Source organism: Pseudonaja textilis, chromosome 2 (assembly GCF_049901715.1).
Source record: "Pseudonaja textilis isolate UNSWEBS1 chromosome 2, rPseTex1.2, whole genome shotgun sequence".
NCBI classification, from domain to species: Eukaryota; Metazoa; Chordata; class Lepidosauria; order Squamata; family Elapidae; genus Pseudonaja; species Pseudonaja textilis.
The window spans coordinates 36,396,792-36,419,156 of record NC_141991.1 but is presented as its reverse complement, the minus strand read 5'-3'; positions in this window follow the sequence as shown (position 1 = coordinate 36,419,156).

Sequence of the window (22,365 nt, the reverse complement as noted above, 5' to 3'; positions counted from 1 at the left end):
CTCATCAAAGGTTCACACAGCACACATGTAGATACTTATATGCAGAAATACAAAACTGGAATTTGTATAGTACTGTTATAATCATAATGTTTAACTAAATATTATTTCTAATTGCTACATATCAGCTGTGGATTTATTCCCAGATTTTGTATAACTTTTTTGGCCACTCCTGCATATAACATATCTGTATAGATTCAAATACAGAAGTAAGGCTAAGAAAAATGTACACATTAGAAGCAGGCATTGTTTGAAATTTATTTGGAAAAACTCAATCTACTAGCCAAATTCATCCTTTTCTGAATATTAATATAATTTAAATATTGTAAAATATTTGAAATTACTATACATGCCCCTTATCCATACTTTTAAAATCTATGTGGAACACAGAGACATTCCAGTAAGTCAATATATTACTAGAGGTTGTCAATTTATTTTGCAGGTTGCAAAGTAAGTTCTTGACAATAAAGAAATAATTGCAAGAGAAGGACTGACAGAGACAGAAGGAGGAGTGAAAAGAGGGATCAGCCTACAATCACTACATAGCCACAAATGAACTAAGTCCAACTTCCCTTGACTGCCATTGCCCCATATCTAAGTATTGAGCATTAATTAAGAAGATTCCTGTGACATTTTAGCAATAAATCAGTTAAATTGAACCTTCCCATGTGGACCTGGTCTTTTGCAATTGATTTTTATTTTTATTTTATTTTAAAAAACATTATCCCTATTGGGCATTAGATTAAAAAAACATGTTTCTCTTGGTGCCTGGTTGCATAATTTTGCTTTTGGTTCTTAGATCTCTCTGTGTCTCTGTGTCTCTGTGCCTCTCTCTCTCTCTCTCTCTCTCTCTCTCTCTCTCTCTCCTATCTATCTATCATCTATCTATCATCTATCTCTGTCTATCATCCATCCGTCTAGGAATCATGATTAACAAAACAAAGTCTTGTTATTATGAATGGATAAGATATCTAATTAAAGAAACTTTAATTTTTTTCTGTAGTTAGAGATACTTTGGGGTTAAAAAAAAGCTTTCAATATTTGCTGTGTATGAGAAGTATAGGATTATAATCACCACTAATCTATTAGTGGAACTCAGTATTTGGAGAACTCAAGCTGAGAAAAATGTCTTAAAAATATAAATCCCATTAGTGCAGAGGTGGTATTCAGTAGGCTCTGACCAGTTCTGGAGAACCGGTAGCAGAAATTTTGAGTAATTCAGAGAACCGGCAAATACTGCCTCTGACTGGCCCTGCCCCCATCTATTCTCTGCCTCCCATCAAGTCCCAGCTGATCGGCTGGGTCTTTTTTGGTTGCCCTGCATAGGAGAATGGAGCTGGAAAGCAGGTTAGTGGGATGGGGAGGGAATGGGGATTTTGTAGTAACCTGTCCTCTGGAGTGAGGAGGGAATGGGGATTTGGCATTATCCTTCCTTCCCCTGCCATGCCCATCAAGCCATGCCCACAGAACCAGTAGTAAAAACATTTGAATCCCACCCTGCATCAGTGTCAAAATGGTTGTTGTTGTTGTTAGTTGTGAAGTTGTGTCCGACTCATGACCCCATGGACAACATTCCTCCAGTCCTTCTTGTCCTCTGCCATCCTGCCAAGTCCACATCTCTGGAAAATAAGTAATCTGATCAGATAATTAGAACAATGAAACAACTGGTAAAATACTAAATTTTAAAAGTGCATTAATTTATTTTCAAGAGTGAGAATCCAATTAATTTCTTTTGAGATGTATTTTTTTCTACTTCTATCTTTTAATTATTCAGATGCAGTTATGTTGTCATTCATTACTGTTAATGGTCTAATAGTGCCATTACAGATGACTCTTAATTTTTCAAAATGTATAACAATGATACAGGACTGTAGAAAGATTTAGTATTTATTGCAGATAATGGTCATATAATTAGTAAATTTGATATAAACAATAGGAAGATTTATTTTATATTATTTAGGATTTGCTTTTAAACAATATTCCTAGAAATGGACATTATACCACTTACCTGGACATTTTTTTTTCAGTTAAAATGTAGGCGGAGTGTTTGTCCTACTGTACACCTTATCATGTTATTTAAATGTATATGTTCCACACCAAAATTGGATTGGTTGTTTTGATTTCTTTGAGTGCTGTGGGGAATTTCCCAGTAGATTTAAAAAGATGTTTGATACTCAAGGGACTGTAAGCACTGAATAGCTGCATGATAGGTATTTTCCATCATTGTAATTGTTTGACATTGCGATTTAAAGAAAACTACCTTATACTAAGCCAGACTAATAATATGCCTTGATTGGAAACACAGCCACTTCTCTGAAATCTCAGAAATATGTATTTTAAAAAAAATATCATTCAATGCCTGATGGAGATACCAAATAGTAAAAATATTAATTAAAATAGGAGATATCAAAGGTTAAACCTTTCCAAAGACTAAATTATTTTAATTAGCTGTCTTTCTCCAAGCTGATTTACCCATTGGTTTTATCCATGCTCTTGCTATAATGAGATAGATGCCATGCCACCAGCAGCAGCGGGCCTCTGGATTCTATGTAGGAAGAACAAGCAAACTTTGGATAAAACAATTAATGAATGCACGTTTGACACCAGCACTCAAAGCAAGGACAATGGAGAACAAATATCAGACTATTTTAAATTTCTAATATACCGTATTACAAATCTCTGCTATTTTGGAAAAAATAAACTTTAGCAGCACAATTGTGGAAGAAAGTTTGAACTCACATTCAACAAAAATTTCAGGCTCTGTGTGAAGTTTCAACAAACCCAAAAATTTTTTAACACATTACATTGACAATTGATAAAATACTCTTAATCTGTCTCCTATCTATTTTTCATTATCACTCTGCCTTCTTCTTCCTACCCCTTCTTACCTCATGCTAATTTAAGATCTATTTAGCCCCTCTGTAAATCTGATGAATTGAATTATATGGTAGTTCACAAAAATGTATATTTTTTAATAAAATGTTTTTCTAACAAGTGTTACCAGACTCCTTCTGATTTATGTATGTTGCACATGTGTGTATTTGTGGCTAGATAGATAGATGGATAGATAGATAGATAGATTTATTTTTATTTTATTTGGTTTGTCAATTGCTTACAAGATAATAGGTATAAGTAAAACCATAGTTATGAATACATGGATACATATAAGAAAAATAAAAGAAACAATACTACAGGGACGGTAGGCACGTTGGTGCGCTTATGCACGCCCCCTACAGACCTCTTAGGAAAGGGGTGAGGTCAATAGTAGAAAGTCTAAGGTTAAAGTTTTTGGGGTTTGGGGAAGAAACCACAGGCAGAGTATTCCAGACATTGACCACACTGTTGCTGTAGTCGTATTACCTGCAATCAAATCAACCTCTTAGGAAAGGTAGATAGATAGATAGATAGATAGATAGATAGATAGATAGATAGATAGATAGAATTCATTTGAGAATCTGCATATCATTAAGCATTTAAAACTTTGGATATGTTGGTTTTTAGGCTACGTTAGGTTGAATTCCTTCAGGTGGCAATAAAAATCTACCGCATGCTACAAGTAGTGTTCGGAATTTTGCATCAGTAGTAGAAGCTAATGAAAGTTAACTAACCTATATCCTGTAAAACAAATTCAATAACTGAAGTCACAAGCAAAGCCCTGTTTTAAATATTCAGAGAAAAATCTAATGGATTCCAATACTTCTAAGTCTTCTGATTAATTGTTCCACATATGACCAATTTGTCATCAATTCTGAATTTTTATCAAACCAATTATAGCCTCTGGAATATCCATATTTTTGTAATCCCTTTGGACTTTTTCACGGTGAGAAGCAATTAGATAATCCTGTTTAATAAATGAGTACATTTGATCCTAGCCCAAAGTCTGAGAAATCTGAAATATGTTCCATTGTTTCTCTTTTTCAGGTGAAGTAATATCTCTCCTTTTCTCTTTTCCTCCATTGCTTGGGCTACATTCTGGCAAACTATCTGCACGCCCTGAGGTTTGCTTGCAAAGATAGTTCATATTAGATAATCTTTGGCATCTTCTCGGCTTTGAAAAGCAAACATAATTCCATTGTCCTCATTTTTGTTACTTGTAGTTCCCAAGATCTTCAGCAGATAGTATATGTATAAACTTTTCAGATATATGTAGTTTTGGCTTCTTCAAAAAAATAGTTATACATGAGCAAAATGGTGACAGACATCTGCTCATGCATAAAATGTATGTGTGTATGACAGAGGTGGTATTCAGCAGGTTCTAACCAGTTCTGGAGAACCGATAGTGGAAATTTTGAGTAGTTTGGACAACCAGCAAATACCCCCTCTGACTGGAGATTTTACAGTGTCCTTCCCCTGCCATGCCCCCCAAGCCCCACCCATAGAACCGGTAGTAAAAAAAAAATGTATCCCACCACTGGTGTATGAGAGAGAAAGAGATTCCAAGATTAAGATTAGTTTATCTATGTCATACATTTGTTTCTCCTTCTCACCTGATTATGATAAATCTTGTGAAATCATGAAAAATCCATGTATCCATATGTGGCACAGAGCCTTGAGTGGGCAGTGGGCAGCACAACTAAGAGTTGCATGATGAAGGCAATGAGCTGATTGGCTAAGGAGTAAGACATTGAATCAACATTAACTTCTTTGAGCTCTCACTTTCCTTCTCTATTTGTTGATTGCCCAACATATGCCAGATCAAGAAAATAAATGGAGCAGGGATTTTAGGGATTCTTTTTTATTGTTGTAGAGTATGATAACAGAAACTTGAATTTCTCTCTGCTTCCTCTTATACCAAAGAGAATCAGTTTCTTTTGTTCTGACCCAGCCTTTGCAGAAGCAAGAAACAGACTCTGCAAAAAACAAAAACAAAAAACACACCACCACACCTCTTTATTTTATTCTTTATGAGAATTAACTGCATTCACCAACAGAAATTGCCAGAAGGGAGGCTCAGCCAATCTAATTGTACACGTTATAATCTGACAATAAAGATAACCACTCCCCTTTCCTCCTATTTATTCCCCAGCCAGGGAGGGGCCATTCAGTGTCCACATTTGTTTTCTTCCCGAGCTGGCTCATTGTCCTCTGTTGTTCACCTCTCCTATCTGCTTTGTACATACATGCATCTGGAACAGGCCCCAGCTGTTCCTCCTCATCTCTGATTCCAAAGGTAGCTGCCTCTCTGGCTGGGAAATGCCTCACGGTCCTGGCTTTATTTTTGTGTCCAACACTGAGCATCCATCAGAGCCTTCCCCAGGCTCCCAGAACTGGCCCAAGTTCTTGCCCAACCTCCTCATTGTCCGAGTCTGCCACCAGCTCCACTGGCAGCTGGCAGGCCACAACACTTTCTCACACTTTGTCCTTTCCCAGGGCTGTTCTTGCATTCCTTCCTCAAGGTTATTTCTCTACTATAGTGTTGTTTAAGATACATTTTAGTATCATAGAAAGTAGAACAGAACAAAAATTAAACTATTGAGTTACAAGCTCCCAGGAGAGAAAAAAGAAGGAAGAGGGGGAGAAAAAAGATAGAGCTTGTGAGAAGAAATTTGCTTGGAAAAAGGAACAGGAAGAAAAGTCATAGAGATATTCCAGGATAAGAACTTCCATCTAGGTCATCTAAACAATTTAAGATCCAGAAACTTTTATTACCTAAAGAATGTGTAAATGGATTTAGTGTCCATCTCTACTTCTAATACATTAGAGACACTTGAAGAGAAACTTCAGTTGGAATTAGGGAAACAACAGTTGCTGCAATGCTTGGGCTTTGAGTGATCTATTTGCCCAAGCCTGCCTTTGTACTCTTCATTTCTCCCTCGCCCGCAAGAAAAAAAGAACTTATACATTTGTTTTGTTGAATGATCAATCCTAGAGAAAATAAGAATATGCAGAGTTAGGTCTGAAAGGTTGCTTCCTCTGGAGGACTCAAATGAATTTATGGCTAAACAGTGTCTTCTTACAATGCAAACTCTCATCCTAGTGTTTGAGCAATTGGTGTCTATAAATAAGAACTTGGATTCATTTAAAAAAATGACTTTGAGGCTTTTATGTGAAAGTATACAGAAAAACTCTCTGCTGTTATTGAAGCCCGTGTGAGAGACCCAGCTAAGCAATATCCCTTGAGAATGATTGCTCAGCAATTTCAGGCTAATAAAACTGTAAAAGTCAACAATGCTACCCAATTGAAACATTCTCTCTTCTTCAGTTTCCCACTCCTAAGACAAATAGCTATATTTCTGCTTGTTACAAAGCCTCTCCTATTGGAAAAGACATGGCTTCATCAAAGTTCACTCACACTCAGTAAAGAAATCAGGTTGTGCTTCATACGTCATTTTTAAAACTCCCTTTCAATAACCCTATAATCTCTTAATTCGAGGTAGAGTTGAGGTGATTAGATGAACCTAAGCACTTACTGGCTGAATACTCTTCCTGACACGATGTGGAGTTCACAGCAGATATTTTTGTCTTTGTTTCCTAGGAGAGAGAAATAACTGCCATTGCTTAGGATTGAACTCTCAACCTTCTGAGTGGAAAATGAGCATGTTCACCACTAGGCCACCACACCACTCATTGTTTTTATACATCATTAAACATATTTAATGTTAGTTGTTGAGTTTGATAGAATTGATAGAAAAGTTCCCAAATTTTATAAAATTGTTTATCATATTGTTCTCTAATTTCAAATGTCAATCTACTCATTTCAGCACATTCCAATATTTTCTTAATCATTTCCTTCCATGATGGTATTTTCTCATTTTTCCAGTTTTTAGCAAATACAATCCTAGCCGCTGTTAATACATTTACAGTCAGGTATTTCAAGTCTTTACTGTATATTGTTCCAACAGTAATAACATGAATTGCCAATTCACATTATCAAATGCCTTCTGTCAGAGCCATTTGTTTTTCAGGATGTGCCTCATAGTATTCCAGGGTGTCCAAGATTACTCTCATATTGTCTTTAATTTGTCTCTTTGGCAGAAATCCATTTTGATCAGGATGAATCAAATTATTTAAATATTTTTTAAGTCTTTCTGCCAATATTGAAGCAAAAATTTTATAATCTGCATTTAGTAGAGAAATGGGTCTATAGTTCTTAATTTGTAATGGATCGGCCTCCTCTTTTGGAATAAGTGTAATATAGGCTTCTGACCATGATTTAGGTATCTTCTTCTTTAACATAACTTCATTCATAACTTCTAACAATGGAAGATTCAATTATTCTTGTAATATTTTGTCAAATTCTGCCAGAAGTCCATCTGGGCCTGGTGCCTTTCCATTATTTTGCTTCTTGCGTGCTTCAGTTAACTCCATCATCGTTATATTGCTTTCTAACATTGTTTCAGTCTCTTTACGTATCTGAGGTAAATTAGCAATCTATAAGTACTGTTTAACTCTTTCCTCATCAATATTCTCTTGCATATATAATTTCCCATAGAAGTCTCGAATCATTTCCTTCTTCTCTTTACTACCATAGCAAACTTGGCCTTGGTTATCTATTTGCAATATTTTCCTTGATTCTTTTTCCTTTCTCAGTTTGTATGCTAACCATCTACCTGGTTTGTTTGCATCTTCAAAGTAGTTCTGTTTAGCACCTCTAATTTTCTGTGCTAATTCTTCTTTTTCTATTCGACCCATTTTATGTTTAATTATATCCAGTTTTAGCTTTATGTCCTTTTTCTGTGGCATTTTCTGTAGCTCTTTTTCAAGTCTTTTATGCTCATCCTCTAAGGCCTTAGAGGCTAGTCTTTTCATAGTATTCCTTTTCCTTGTATAGTCTATTATCAAGCCTCTAACATATGCCTTCATTATATCCCATACGTTCTGGATTGATGTATCTTCTTTTTTGTTTTCTCTAAAGAAAAAAGCAAATTCTTTCTCCATCCACTGTGTGAAGTCTTTTTCCTTTAAAATAGTATTATTTAACGTCCATCTAGATCTTCTTTTTTGTCCTTTCCATTTAATTGTCATTGGATTGTGATCTGCCCAAGTACTTGTTTCAATATTTATTTCTTGAATATTAGCTAACAATTCTGTTGACATCCATATCATATCTATTCTGGACCATGATAAGTGTCTATTTGAATAGAAGGTATATTGTTTAGTTTTAGCATTTCTTTCTCTCCATGTATCTTTTAAGTTTATTTCATCTACCATTTTAAAAAAAGATTTAGGGAGAGTCTTTCTGTTTTGCTTTGTTGTTTTCTGTGCTGTATAGTCCAGTTTACTGTCTACAATTTCATTAAAATCTCCCATCATAACTATATTAGCATAGTCCAGTTCAATTATTTTCATATGTAATTTTTTGTAGAATTCTTCTTGTTTGTCATTCGGAGCATAGATTGCAATCAGGAGTGTTTTTATATTATTGTCCATTATTTCCACCATTAGTATTCTTCCATCATCATCGGTATAAATCAATTTTGCTGGGGTGGTCTCTTTAATATATAAAACCACTCCTCTTTTCTTACATTGTGTCAAGGAAGTAAGTATTTTCCCTAATTTTGGCTGTATCAACAATTGTTGATATTGTTTTTAATATGTACTTCTTGTAGACAAATTATATCAAATTTTAATTTCTCTAATTTATGAAAAGTTTTCCTTCTTTTAACGGCTGAGTTAAGTCCATTTATATTGATTGTAATCAATTTTTTCTCTTCCATGGTTATATTTTGTAGTTAAGTTTAGCAGCTCTCATAGATCTTCGTTCACGTTCTTTGGCTTCCACCTTTCCACCTACTGTGCCTTCTTCTTTTTCAGTCGCCATTTGGCAGTCCTCTTGGAATTAAGTTAATGAGATCTCTTTTTCTGTCTCTTCCTCTTTCCCTCCAAAAAAATTCTGTATAAAATAATTCTGCTTTCTCAACTGAGTCAATTCTATGTCTCTGTTCTTGCCATGTGAACATTAAACCTTCTGGAATCAGCCATCTATATTTCACCTCTTTTTTAAGTAGCATTTTAGTCAGGAATCGGTATTCTCTTCTCATCTCTCTCACTCTTCTGGGTATTTGTTTCAAGACCACAATCTCTTTGTCTTTATATTTCAATGTTTTCTCTTTTGCCACTTGCAATATTACCATTTTAATGGCTTTCTTTGTAAATCTAATGTGAACTTCTCTTGGTAAGCTATTTCTCATTGCATATCTTGTGAAAACTTGATAAACCTCATCTATTCCATCCATCATCTTCTCTTGAGTTATTTCCAAAGCTTCAGCCAGTATTTCTATCATTTTTCTTCCTCTATGTTTTGGAATCTAAGATAGAATTCTGATCTATCCATCTCCCATCTCAACATATCACTTTTATCTTGTTCAACCACCATTAATCTATTATCAATATCTCCAATCTTCTTGTCTCTTTGTTTATCTTCTTCTTCAATTTTTTTGGAATCTCTCATCATACTTCAACATCATTTATTGGATGTTCTCCACTTTTTCATCGGTTTTTCCTGTTCTTTGTTCAATGTTCTCTGTTCTTTGTTCAATGTTCTCTATTCTCTTTTCAATATTCTCTGATCTTGCTTGAATATTTTGAATTCCTTGCATAATCATCTGCAGAGTCACTTTTTCTTGTTCTTTTTCTTGCTTTAACATTGTCTGTATTGAACATTGTCCTCCAGATGGTGGATGATGGTGGAGAGGAAGAAGTAGAAGTTGAAGAACCAGGAGCTGTAAATTTCCTACTCATTTTAAGCAATTCAAAATCTTCAGGTTCTTCTAAACTTTAATCCAATTGCGAAGTAACCAATTATAGTTCAAAATAAAAATAGTAGAAAAAAGAAGTCCAATAATAATGATAAAAAGAAAAAGAAAAAGAAAGGGAGGACAAAATTTCTTCAGGTTCTTGTATACCTTAATCCAATCAATAGTTAGATGAAGAAAAAGGCTTGGGGAAAAAAAGAAAAAAGGAAAAGGAAAAAGAAAAACTCTTCAGGTTCTTCAACACCTTAATCCAATTGAAAGGTCTCAAATAGAAAAGAGTGCATAAGAATAAACCAGAAAGGTAGATGAAAAAACAAAAATACCAGGAAAGGGTTAAAAAAGGCCATTCCCTTAAAAAAAAAAAGACATTAATAGTGAAAGGTTTTCCCTTTAAAATAAAAAGCAAATGTAGAGATTGGACTTCCAAAGAAAAAGAGAAAAACAAAGACAAGCTCCAACAAAGCCAGAAACCCAGATAGTTATTACAAGGAAAAAAAAGATAAAATGGAATACAATAAAGCTGGTGAGGAGGGATAGCACAACTTAGAAAAAGTAAAAAGAGCACACCGCACTTTGTTTAATTATCCAAGGCTCTTATTATAGCTCTCTTCTCCAAAAACTGATCACCTTTTTTTCCCCTAGCTTTCAACACCAGACTCCAGCTGTTGATAGAAACCCAGAAAAGCACCTGCAATAATACTCTCCCATGCTCTTCCCTCTATCTAATCAAATAGCATTGTCTTTGAAAAAGAGTCTCAGTTCTTTCTTTCTTAGCTTTGTCTGGTCACAGGGAAATAGAATATTTTTAAGCCTCTAGTTGGCAGTGTTACATTACTTTGACATTACTTTGACATTCCTGTTTAAAATTGCCACTTAATCACTTCTGTCAAAACTTTTACAGATTCTTTCTTTTCCTTAGGGTGTCCTTTCAGACCTTAGAATAAAGAAAAAGTTCTCATCAAACTGGCACACTCTCTCTTTGTGTTCTCTTCCGTTTCGGAGCTGTCCCAACTTCAGCAGCTTTAATGGCTGCCTCTTTGCCACTGGCAAGAAGAGCTTCTCCTGGATCTACCAGGGACTTTGCAATATCCCTGGGATCGACAGGATGTGCTCTTCACTTTCACCATCTCTTCGGGATGGTTTAGATCCAATAGGACTGTCCAGGAGCAAAGATATTGGCAGCGATCTCAGACCTCCAAGATTGCATGCCATATCATCATGATGCCAGCTCCGCCCTCCCCAAAGGCGGTGTAGTTCAAGGTTTTCTAGGTCTAGAATTTCAAGTCTGTTGGCATAAGGTATTCTGCAACGAATAAAGGAGTGGAGAACTCTTCTTGTGAAATATTTCTGGACTTTCTCAACTGTTCCAGACTGATGAGCTGTATTCAAGTATTGGTCTAGCAAATATTTTGTATGCTCTAGTTAGTAGTGTGATATTACCAGGGAAAAGCTACACAGAATTAGGTTAACAATTCTTAATGCCTTTTTGGCTATGTAGTTACAGTGGGCTCTAGCACTTAGATCATTAGAGATTAGTACTCCAAGGTCCTTGACAGAGTTTGGATCATCAACAAGGTCTTGACTATTCAGCTTGTATTTTATTTTCTGATTTTTTTTGCCAATATGTAAGACAGAACATTTATTTGTTGGGATTTGAAGTTGAGATTTGAAGTTTGACCATTCTGATACATAGTTGAGGTCTTTTTGAAGGGTAGCAGTATTGTTGGTGGTGTTGAATAGCTTTATATCACCATTGAAGAGAACGCAGTTGCTCTTAATATGACCACAGAGGTCATTTATGTAGAGTATGAAAAGATTTGGTCATAGAACACTGCCTTGGGGGACACCACTGTTGACAGCTACAGAATTTGATAGGACACTCCCATTTTTGACCATTTGTTGTCTGTTTGACAGGAATGCTTCTATCCAGTTATGCAGGTGTCCAGATATATCATAAGATTTTAATTTTAGGAGTAGTTTGTCATGTACCACTGAATCGAAGGCTTTACAGAAGTCTATGTAGATTGCATCTATTGTTTTGCCCTGATCAAGCTGTGTAGTCCACATATTCCGTCCAGTCCAATGGAAAGAGATGGTTTTAGATTGCGTAGTGCTTTTTCAACATTGTCTACTGAAAAATCTATATGTATTAGATCATTGTAGTTGTCTGTGGTTCGACTAGGAAATACTGGGCATGATCCATTGCTGTTTACAAATACTGAACCAAAGAATGTGTTAAACAGCTTGGCTTTAATGGTGTCATCTTTGCAGTCTTTTGCAGGGGTGAGATAGACCTTGAGTCTTTTAGTTTGTTGTTTACAAAATTGTAGAAAGCGCGGGTGGAATTGATGTATAGAAGATTTTCCTCTTGTTTAATGTGATAATTGGTGCATTCAGTCTTTATCTGGTGGCATAAATTTTTGTATAGGCTTTTGAAGTTGGCAACATGACCAGATTTGTTTTTCTGCAAAGTGATTTCTTTTTGGATTGAAGCTTCCTTATTGTTATGGGTAATTTGTTTTTTCTGGTTTTGGGAGTTGTTATTGGTACATATAGTTTGATGACTCTTTTGACTTCAAGTAAAAATATGTTGTAATGGTCATCAACAGTATTGCATCCAGTTAATAGAAATTGTCAATCAAGAGATGAGAGATCATTGTCTATAAGGTCATAGTTGCCTTTTTTGAAGTTATAATTGGGGAACTCATCGTTATGATGATTTTTGTGTGGATGTATGTTGAGACAAAAGTCAATCATGTTGTGGTAACTTTTGGAAAAGGGTTCTTTAATTTGTATTCCATAAATTGAATTCAAACTATTGCAGAAGATGAGATCGAGGCAGTTGTTAAGCCTAGTATTGTTGGATATTAGTTATTCTAGTCCTATATAGTTATGATGGGAGATTTCAATGGAATTGTAGATAATAAACTGGACTATACAGTGACAGCATCAAAACAAAATAGAAAGACTCTCCCTAAATCCTTTTTTAAAATGATAGATGCATTAAACTTAAAAGATATATGGAGAGAAAGAAATGGTAAAACCCAGCAATATACTTTTTATTCAAATAGACATTTATCATGGTCCAGAATAGATATGATTTGGACTTCATCAGAATTAATATCTAATATTCAAGAAATAAATATTGAAACGGGTATATGGGCAGACCATAACCCAATGACAATTAAATGGAAAGGACAAAGAAGAAGATCTAGATGGACATTAAATAATACTATTTTAAAGGAAAAGATTTTACACAATGGATGGGCAAAGAATTGGCTTTCTTCTTCAGTGAAAATAGAAAAGAAGATACTTCAATGCAGAATGTTTGGGATACAATGAAGGCATATGCGAGAGGATTAATAATGGACTATACAAAGAAAAAGAATATTAGGAAGAGGCAAACTATTAAAGCTTTAGAAGATAATTATAAAAAACTGGAAAAAGAATTGCAGAATATGCCACAGAAAAAAGATATTAAATTCAAAAGAAAAATGAGAGGATGTAGGCAGGAGGCAGCTGATGTCAGTATTGAAGTTAGCTTGGTTGCATGAATTATATCATAGTCAGGGGCTCGATAGCAAAGTAAGAAGCAGATTGAGGTGTTTAAGGATAGTTCACAGATGATGGTCTCAGGAAGCGCAAGCTCTTGTATAATCTGGATCTTTTTTAGATGTAGAGACTTTTTATAGAATATAGCAACTCCACCACCATTATGGATTTCATGATCTGACCGAAAAACTTGATATTCTCTTGTAGTGGTAATGGATTCTGGGAAAGATGTATTTAACCACATCTCACAGACAAATATAACGTCAAATGTGGCTGAGCTTAGAAGGATGAGGAATTCATGCATTTTATTTGCAAAGCTTCTTGCATTAAGTAGTTTGCATTTAAGATATGAAGTAGTGGGTCTGGAGCAAGTAAGGGGCGTGCATCCCTAACATTGGATGTTTGGGTGATGGATATTGTGATATGGGTTGTGGCTCTAGCTTTTGATACAGTCAACACGGTAATCAATGTATAGATTTATATTACCTAATTCATGTATTATTTTGAGCTCAGAACATAACTCCCAGGATTGTACATGTTGCTTTATGGTTAGATCAAGGCAAGAATGAAGGTTCTTATGGTTGTTGTTGCTCTTTGTGAGTTAATTTATTGAGAAAATGAATTTGCATTTGCTTGTTTCATTTTTGCAAACAACCCTGCAGAGCCGTGGGATCATCAAGCTATCTTTGTTTTTAAGCTCAGGACCAACATGGAAAATATGAAATATTTCTTCATCAAGGGAGATAGCTGATGCTTGATTTTCTCTGATGATGTTTTGAATGTTAGAGATGTCATCATTGTCATTGACCTCTAGACCAAATAAGTGGGCATTTGGTCACTTCCATTCATGCTCAATGGCTTCTTTGATGAGGATGGGGATATCAATATTTGTAGGATTTGTTGTTTTTTGTGGATTGTGTTTTGATTGTGTTTGTTGAGTAGAGATATATTTTGTAGATGTTTGATGTTCATTTTTTAGTGCTGTCTCTTTTTTTTCAAGGTTTGCCAATGTAGTTTGTATAGTGTTCAGGGATGCTACAATGGTGTCAAGGGATGTTGTACGTGTTTCAATGGTATCGACTCTTTCAAACAGGGTAATGTATTTTTCGAGTTTGGGTCTGCATGGTGGACAGAAATAGCATTGGTGGATGTTTTTAGGAATAGAGCCATTTGCTTTGGTAATCCTATGGTGAGCGTAGTTGTTACAAAGAGAACATTTGATGTAATCTTCATTCTCCTTTAAAGATTCCTTAAAAAGGCAAGAGCAAGAGTCTTGTAGTTCTTTAGTAGGGGTTTCTTTCTTTTTAGGTTGAGGTTTGACATTGGATTATTTTCCTGGCATGGTGGGTTTGTTGAGATGATTTGTTGATTAGGTTTTTCAATTAAACAAGGTATTATGGTAATCAATAAAGTAATATTGTGCCAAACAGTCTATTATACTAATCACACTAGTCAATTAATTTAACTAATCAGTAATCACCCTAATAATTAATTACACTAATCAATAAACACACTAGTCAATTAATTGTCCTAATCATTATTTTGCACTAAACATAGTAATCATACTAATATTCAAAATAGTTAACCAAACTAATCAATAATCACTAGTCTATGATAATCTATACTAATATATTACTCACTAATGATAAATAATTGTAAAAATTAATTAGTCATTGAGTAAGATCAGTTTATCAATTAAACAGAGTTATACTGGGAAAAATTAGGAGGAAGAGGAGAAAATTTGATTTGGATGGTCCTGAGGGATATAGGAAGAGGGCATATATTAGGTTGGAAGTATAGATGAAAGTCTTTTCGCAGAAGGTTACTCTTTACTCGTTTCTTCAGATCTTCAGTTAGTGATTTTTGGGAACCAGATCTGTCTTCACACAGATCTTCTTGTCTTTGGGCATATATTAGGCTGAAAGTAAATATGAAAGTCTTTTGACAGAAAGTTACCCTTCCATCCTTCCAAGGACTCAGATTGTTAGGGGCAATATGCTGACTTTATAAAACCACTTAGAGAGGGTTGTAAAGCACCATGAACCAATATATAAGTCTAAATGCTACTGCTGTTAATATTCTTTGCTATGAGGTGTATTAAGAATTGTTTTGATATACTGGGGATCCATATCTGTAGTGGGGAAGGTCAACAAGATGACAAAGATAGTCTTGACTACATGGTAGAAACCCCATATTTGTTTATGTGTCTGATCAGCACACATAAATTGAGCAAGGCTTCAATTATGCAGTCACAGCCACCATCTTCAGGTTTTTTTTGACACCCACTCCCCAGTAAATGGCCCTGGACATATACTTCTTTCTCAAGGTCTTTTGATTCAATTTCTGCATACCACATAGAACTGATATTGTGATGAATGTTTGTCATGTTTCTAGAGATCTGAGAATACCCATAGGGAGTAGATATCCATATCCGAATTCAACAGATCAAATTGGCATCCTTCGGTCTCAAGAGACTATGGTATCATGCTCTGAAAAGAGGTCCTAAAAGAGTATCTAGTGTGACTAAAAAGGCCAATTCGAGAGTGGCAATCCCTTCTGTACTGAGGACAGATACAGTCTGTCTCTGTCCAGCCATTGGATTTCACTGGTTCTGGGACTGCCTCTTTCCCTCAGCCTGACGAACAAGTGTCTCTTCAAATTGAAGAAGGCTATGCTGCATCTTTAGCCTCCAAGTTGAATGATCAGAGGTCAAGGTTTCCCAGCTGTTGATATCCATTCCCAAGGCCTTTAGATCCCTCTTACAAATATCCTTATATCGCAGCTGTGGTCTCTCTATAGGGTGCTTTCCCTGCACTAATTGTCCTTACAGGAGGTCTTTCAAAATCTGACCATCAACCATCCTCATGACATGCCCAAGCCGGCATAGCTGTTTCAATAGTATATACTTGCTAGAAATAAATTCTAAGACTGTGCTATTTGGAACTTTGTCATGCCAGGTGATGCCAATAATACATCAGACACAGTGCATTGGAAAGGTGTTCAACTTTCTCTCCATTCTGCCATGCATAAAGGGTCCAAGACTTGCTGCAGTATAAGAGTGTGCTCAAGACACAGGCTCTATAGACCAGAATTTTTGTATGTTCCGTCAGCTTCTTATTAAGCCATTAATACTTTCTTTGTAGGTCTGGAAAATGTAGTGGCCATTTTACTAATATGATTATTCAGCTCAGTATCTAAAGAGAGAGTGTTGGATATAGTTGAGCGAAGGTATACAAAGTCATGGATGACCTCCAGTTCTTGTGAAGAGATTGTAATACAGGGAGGTGAATCCATGTCCTGACCCATGACTTGTGTTTTTTTCAGCCTGATTGTTAGTCCAAAATCTTGGCAGGCCTTGCAAAAACAATCCATAAGTTGTTGAAGGTCTTCAGCAGAGTGAGCAGTAACTGCAGCATCATCAACGAAGAGAAAATCACACAAGCATGTCAATCTAGAGAGAGTAAAGAGTTTTCCCTCTGATCTGGTCCAGAGATAAATATCCTCTGCTGCAGTTCTGTCGCGTTGAGCGACCGGTCTGTTGTTTCGCCCTTCTGGTTGATTGCTGAATTCCTCTCAGAGAATAACCCTCGCAAGGGTGAGATTTAAAGTAGCCCTCGCAAGGGCGAGACAGTGGGACCCTCGCAAGGGTGAATTAGTCCTCGCAAGGATGAAGTTTAAAGTAACCCTCGCAAGGGTGAGAAAATAGCCCTCGCAAGGGCGAGATAGCACGGGACCCTCGCAAGGGTAAGGCTAGGCAAGACTCTCGCAAGAGTGATTGCCAAGCAAGCGCAAGAAATAAAACACACAAAACACAAGAAATCTTCAAAATGAGGCAACACTTTGAGCCTGGGGGAGATGGGATTCCCTGGCTGCCCTGGAACAGATGGAAAAATCCGGGCTTCTCTCCTTCTCCTGCTCCTTTCTTCTGCTTTTTCCAGGCTTTTTGCTGTCCTCTTTTATTGTGCTAATTCAAGGGAGGGGGTGAGAGAGGAAATTTACAGGAAGGCAAAGAGATACAATGTTAATCTTTTTTAGACCAGTCTACATGACATGAGCCACATACTTTGTAGGTGATACTTTGTAACAACTATAGATAAGCAAATCTTCTTTGAATTGTCTGAGGTTAATCTTTTATTAACTTCCTTCCTGTCAGTGTTTTTTCCTTCTATAATGTTCTGAACTGAATACGTGCCTTTTAGCAAGATTTCTTCCTGTGGAAAAATACAAGACAGAACCAAGATAAAATAGTCACACAGTTCCAAAAGCGTGTTTCAGCATGACAGCAAAAAAGATCCCAAATAGAGTTGGAATGAGGACACAGCCCTGCTTCACTCCACTTCAAATATCAAAGGAATCTGATGTTCAGCCATCAAAAATTACAGTGCCCTTCATTTCCTCATGAAAGGACCTGATGATGTTTTATTTATTGATTTGATTTGTCAATAGCTTACAAGATAATAGGTCTAAGTATAAACATGAGTAAGAATACAGGAAATAGGTACGAATAAATGGGGACAATAGGACAGGGATGGTAGGCACGATTGTGCATGCCCCCTACAGACCACTTAGGAATGGAGTGAGGTCAATAGCGGATAGTTTGAGGTTAAAGGAGTGGGGGTTTGAGGGTGTAACAACAGAGTGAAGTAGTGCATTCCAGGCATTGACCACTCTGTTGCTGAAATTGTACGTTCTGCAATCAAGTTTGGAGCAGTTAACATTGAGTTTGTATCTGTTGGGTGCTTTTGTAATCATTGAAGTAGTCATTGACTGGTAGGACATTGTAGCAGATAATTTAATGTACTACGCTTAAGTCCAACCATAGGTGGCATAGTTCAAGATTGTCCAAGCCCAAAATTTCAAGCCTGGTGATATCGGGTATTCTGTTGTGAGCAGAGGAGTGTAGTACTCTTCTCATGAAATACTTCTAGACTCGCTCAATTGTATTAATGTCTGATATACAGTGCGGATTCCAGACAGATGAGCTGTATTCGAGTATTGGTCTAGCAAATGTTTTGTATGCCCTAGTTAGCAATTCAATATTTCCAGAGGAGAAGCTTCGTAAGATTAGATTTACAACTCTTAACGCCTTTTTGGCAATGCTGTTACAGTGAGCTCTAGCACTTAGATCATTAGATATGAGGAGCTGAGGTGGACATCCAATCTTGGGGAGGATTTTATAAAGGCTATCCCTACTCTAACCAAGTCAAAAGCCTTTGTAAGATCTATGAAGGCTACAAAAAAAGTGGCTGTCTTTGTTCCCTGCACTTCTCCTGAAACTGTCTAAGGGAAAATACCATATCAGTAGTGGACCTGTTGGCTCAGAATCTGCGCTGTGATTCTGGATATACTCTCTGCAAGCACCTGGAGCCTCTTCAATACGACACAGGCAAGCAGCTTTCCTGCAACACTAAGAAAAGAGATGCTGCAGTAGTTGTTACAGTCACCCCTGTCACCTTTGTTCTTATACAGTGTGATGATATTTGCATCCTTTTTTAAAATTTATTTTTAATTTTAATTATGCAAATACATCTTCCCTCCAACAAAGACAGAAAATTTCATGCAGTTCAGTGGGGATGATCTCTTTGCAACACTTCAAAATTTCAGCAGGGATGTTATCTTTCCCGGGTGCCTTGCCAGGGGCAAGGGAATCCAGGACCTCATTGACCTTGTAAAGTTGGTTCACTGTCAAGCTCCTCCAAAACAGGCAGGCACTCAATGTTATTTAATGCTTCTCCGGTTACATTTCCTCCAGAATATAACTCAGAGTAGTGCTGCACCCACCATACTATCTGCTGTGCTCGGTCCTGGATGACCTTGCCTGTAGCTGACTTCAGGGGGGCAGATTTCTTCAGTATTGGACCTAAGGCCTGCTTGATGCCATCATACATCCCTTGATGTTGCCTGTGTCAGCTGCTATTTGGATTCGAGAGCAAAGCTGCAGCCAGTATTCATTAGCACATCTCCTGGCAGTCTGTTGGGTTTTACTATGAGCACTTCACAGAACTTGTAGGTTATGCTCACTGGAACAGGCTTTATATGCAATTAAAGCTCTCCTCTTTTCCTCAATGGCTGGCATCTAGGTGCCTGATCAGCACACATAAAATTGAGCGAGGCTTCAATTACACAGTCACAGCCACCATCTTCAGGGTTTTTTTGACACCCCCTCCCCAGTAAATGGTCCTGGATATATAATTCCTTCTCAAGACCTTTTAATTCAATTTCTGCATACCACATAAAACTGATATTATGAAGAATGTTTGTCATGTTTCTAGAGATCTGAGAATACCTATAGGGAGTAGATATCCATATCTGAATTCAACAGAGGGCAATTGTTATTTTCTTTTCATCTGTATACATGGTTTTTCTTCCACAATCTTTCTTCTAAGATTACTATTCTTAAATATAACCACCTGCTGATCTTTTTCCACATTTGTATCAGATGTGCAAAGTGTTCCCTTAAAAGCAATATAATGTCATATTGTGATGTGGCTAGGAGTTAATGGTGTTTTCTATGAAAATTTGTGCATTTACTGATATTTTTTGCTTACTTTTGAAAATATTTCATTTTAGGTACAGTATATTGCTGACATAATGTCAAAATGCTACAACTTTATATAATAAAAACACTTCACATATGCCCACACATGTTTATTACATATTTACATTGTTGTATATATAGCTATGCAAATGCTATAGATAATTTAGGAATAAGTGTTTTTCTTGTTTAGACTGCCAAAAGGAAAAAAAAATTCTTTGAGGGTATAAGATTTAAATGCAACAGCAGTTGGCTGAGTCAAATTTTCATATAAATTAATACCACTATAGTATTTTAATAAAGCCACAGTGCTTTTGAAATTATGGAAACATCAATCACTTAACACAATTATTGACTTCATGCATCATCTGGCTCATTTTTTGACAAAGTTGTTGGGAATTTCATAAACATCATACATCAAAGGGCTATAAAGTTCCCTGTTGAGCTAGTCCTAAACTTTCCCAGGGACCATTGTTCTAAGAACTACCCCCAAGTCAGTGGTTTTGTGATATGCCACAGTGTAATTAAAATGTTGATATATGCAAAGATTTGTAAAGTAGATAAAAATGGTGTGATGTGCATAGAAGTTTAAAGGAGAGGAGCAGATGGCTTTATATCCAAAGATGTATGAAAAGTGCCAATAAAAAGTAGACAGACAGCTTACATATGTAGGATAGACAGGAAGATATATTAATTGTCAAAAGAAAATGGACAAATTCTGGAAAACGTTCCCTCAGAATAGGGATGAGGAAGATATTGTATAAATATATATAAATACAGGTGCTCCTTGTCTTATCACTTTAATGGAGCCTGCTCATTATGGTTGCAAGTCATGACAGTCATCATGTGAGGCATGCTTAATGATCCCCAACCATGTTTATTAAGCAAACATGCAGGTGGAGCATGGAGTTTAATACTAATTCTAGTGCAGGCCGAGACCTGCCTGCCTCGGCCTCCCCAGGCTTCCCCAGCCCTCTCCCAGCCCCTAAGGCATTCATTATGCTGCTTTACCCCTCCCACACTGGATCCATTCAAAGGACCTTCCCAACTTTGTCATGTTCATGGTTCTTATACACCATGCTTTACTCCATGAATTATTGTGGTTTCATGAACACTGAATTTGACAATGCAAGAGATAACTTTAGTTCCTTATGTTGTTGTTGTTGCTGTTGATGATGATGATGATGTTGTTGTTGTTAGATCTCCTGGAGCACTACAGGCTTTGTTCTTGGTGCAATTTTGATTACTTCAGCACTCCAATTAAGTGATGTTAAGTTTCCTCCATTTCTAAATGATCTGCCAGGATTGGTGGATTGGTGGAGTCCAAACTCTTTAGAAATAGATTTGTATACTTTTTCAGACTGGTGAATATCAGCAACCGTTTTTTGGGAGGTCCTCAGAAATCTCCTTTGATCAAACCCTAACACACTTCCATATACCTATGTTGTAAAGATCAGACCTCAAACTGTACTACTTTTATTAAAAGTTACAATTGAAAGGTCATATTTAGACACAAGTATTGAAAATTCAAAAGGGTTCACAAGCATTTTAAGCACCACTATAGTTGTCCCAAATCTAGATATGCTATAAACACTGTCATCCAGCACTATATTGTCAATCACTTTATCATATTTATCCATGTGATTTTCTTGATAAATTACAGGAGTGGTTTTCTATTGTCTTCTCTCATGCAGTAGAAAACAATGTCTTTGATGTTATCACTAAAGTATTCATCTGCTTCTAGCATATTCATATATCACTATTGCCCAATATAAGTTGGTCATCTAGTAACTAGGATCAGCTTACCTTGGAGACCCTGCTGACAGCATAGGTTGTCATCAATTTATGACTACAATTGGGACCAGAATTTCTGCTACTAAGCAAGGTGGTTGTTAAGTGATTCTTGCCTGATTTTATAACCTTTCTTTAATCAGAGTTGTTAAGTAAATCATTTCTGTTGTTAACTGAATCCTGCAGTCATTAAGCAAATATGGCTTTCTTCATTGGCTTTGTTCATAGAAGGTTATCTGGTAGGTTGCTAATAGCTATGGCATGACCCCAGGCTGCCACAACTATCATGAATACAAACTGGTAAGTGCTCAAATTTTGATGACAGGACCCCGGGGATGTTGCACCTGTTATAAGAGTGAGGAACAGTTGCAAGTCATTTTTTTCAATGATGTTGTAACTTTGAATGGTTGCTAAACAAATAGCAATAGCACTTATATTTATATACCACTTCACAGTGCTTCACAGCCAGGGGTGGAATTCAAAAATTCCAGCAACCAGTTCACTCCCTGGTTGCTGGGTGGGTGTGGCCATGGTGGGTGTGACCTACCAGAACTTCCTGTTTCCGGCTTCTGGTGGCCTGGGGGAGACCATTTTTGCTCTCCCAAGGGTCCAGAGGCTTCCCCTGGGCCTTTGGGAGGGCAAAAATGGCCTCTCCTCGGCTCTGGAGGCCTACTGGAAGCCAGAAACAGGCCCATTTCATGACTTACAATACTTCTGGGAGGGCCATTTTTCACCCTCCCAAGGGTCTGGAGATCTCCCTCGGGCCTCTGGGAGGGTGAAAACAATCTCCCCCAG